This window comes from Ursus arctos, unplaced genomic scaffold (genome assembly GCF_023065955.2).
Source record: "Ursus arctos isolate Adak ecotype North America unplaced genomic scaffold, UrsArc2.0 scaffold_2, whole genome shotgun sequence".
In the NCBI taxonomy this organism is placed as follows: domain Eukaryota; kingdom Metazoa; phylum Chordata; class Mammalia; order Carnivora; family Ursidae; genus Ursus; species Ursus arctos.
Window position 1 is genome coordinate 50,027,366 of NW_026622874.1, and position 1,869 is coordinate 50,029,234.

Here is a 1,869-nt window from a genome sequence, read left to right on the forward strand (position 1 = left end):
AAATTCCCAAACTAAGCTTCCATTAGCGTTATGACTGTTGACTGTTACTCGAGACAACATTTTAAATCAAATATTCAGAAAATCTGAAAAAATAAAAATCAATTGACTCTAGAAAATTCAAAAATGCGATCTGTAAATCTTCTCCCTTACTAAAGGAGAAGATATTTGTAATCTAGAAAGGAAATATCCTATTTTAACTTTTGTTTATTATAAAACTTAAAGTATTAGAAAACACAATGAACTTGAGAAATAGAACTGCATATCAAAGTATTTCCTCCTCTTGGTAACTCTGAAGCAATTGAGGTCAATATTTTCATGAAATGTACCCTGCTACCATCACTTTGGGCTTCATTTGGGACCCATCCACAGCAGTCTGGGCCATCTTCTGGATATTTAGAGGGAAGTTTTGGTGGATGTTTTCTTGAGCTGGTAGCTTTCTTTTTCTTCAACTCTTCTGTTTTTCTCAATTTCATTCTCTGATGCTAGGGGTTCCTTGAATGATGAAGTTATTTTGCTAATCTCTTGTTTACAATCATTCTGTTCCATCTGGCTGAGGCATGTTTTCGTGGGTTTTTGTTTCTTGAGAGCTGAGAAGAGCCCTTTCCCATACTGCTTCTTCTGGCTCTAACTTCTGCTATAGCCCACTTCTTCCACCCATCATTTTTTCTTTGCACAATCCTTTGTGTCTTTCTCTTCCTCTTCCACAGCCTCCACTTCCTCCACATTAGGCTCATCTTTCAATCTCATTACAGTCAGAGAGAGTTCTGGGAGTTTGGGGCAGGGGGATAACTTCCCCTCCTGTTCTAGTTTTTAATTTGGATTTGTTTCCTTTTTTCATGGCACAAAAGAGAATCAATGTAAGCTTTTTAGCTTTTTTTTTTTTTCCCTACATTTCTAATGTGATTTCCAGTCTTTTTTGGTTCTGGTATCTCTGTGGGCTTTACAGGTTTTATCAATCCTTTAAGTCTGTCCCTCTTTCCTCAGTTCTAAGTTCTCAAGTAGTTTCTTCCGTGACACACCATCTAACACACTCTGATTTTGTTTCTGACATGAAAGCATCTAAAACATCTGGAGATGGTGACTCTGGTAGAGCTTTGCTTAAGGTTTTTAACCTCTCAGAGATTTCAGAGAGTTCCCTTTCACTATCATTTAACTGGGCAATCAATGACTAAAGGATCTCTGGCTTCTTGTCAATTTTTCAGCCTTCTTCATTTGCATCAGAGGCTTCTCAACAAGAATAGTCGGATTGAGGAATCTGTCATCATCATTACAATAAAATCTTTGTCTTCCCAGTCTTTGGCTTTCTTTCTTCAAGAATCTGCCTCCTGACTCAGTGATCTCTAAGTACATGGATCCAACAAGCTTCCAATGAACGCTATCATTGCCTCCTTTCTTTTCTGAGCCAATGGCTTCAGCCATCAGTTGTTTTTTGGTTGAATCTAATTTTACCCTGCAGTGAGAGAACATCCTTTGTTGCTTTGACAGGTTTCTTCAATGGCCTTACTACTCACTTGGATCCTGTCTCTGTCTTCCTCTGGTCCCTGCAAAATAAAGAGCTGGTGCTATGTCCAAAGCTAAGAACATTGCTCCATGTAGACCAAACAATAGGCGTGCTGTGGCATTTGGATTTGTTTGAGAAAAACACCATCCCTGGGTGCTTCCCAGACCATAGAGAAAGAAGACAGGTCTCTGGTGATAGCAATACATTTCAGTGAGGGGTGCTCTGGAAAGCACGTTGCAGCTAGGCAGTGGCCTGAAAAGGCAGCAACTCATCCCTTTGGACTACAGGTGCCATGGGTGGTGCTGCTCTTCAGGGTCCAGCAGCTGCAGAGGCCCGTGACCAGGCCTCCAGGGGAAGAAGCTGCTGTG

General features: G+C 40.6%; 1 pseudogene; it reads right to left on the minus strand.

Moving 5' to 3' along the window:
- Positions 1-224: 224 nt before the first annotated feature.
- Positions 225-1,467, minus strand: LOC113268764 (kanadaptin-like; annotated as a pseudogene).
- Positions 1,468-1,869: the final 402 nt, after the last annotated feature.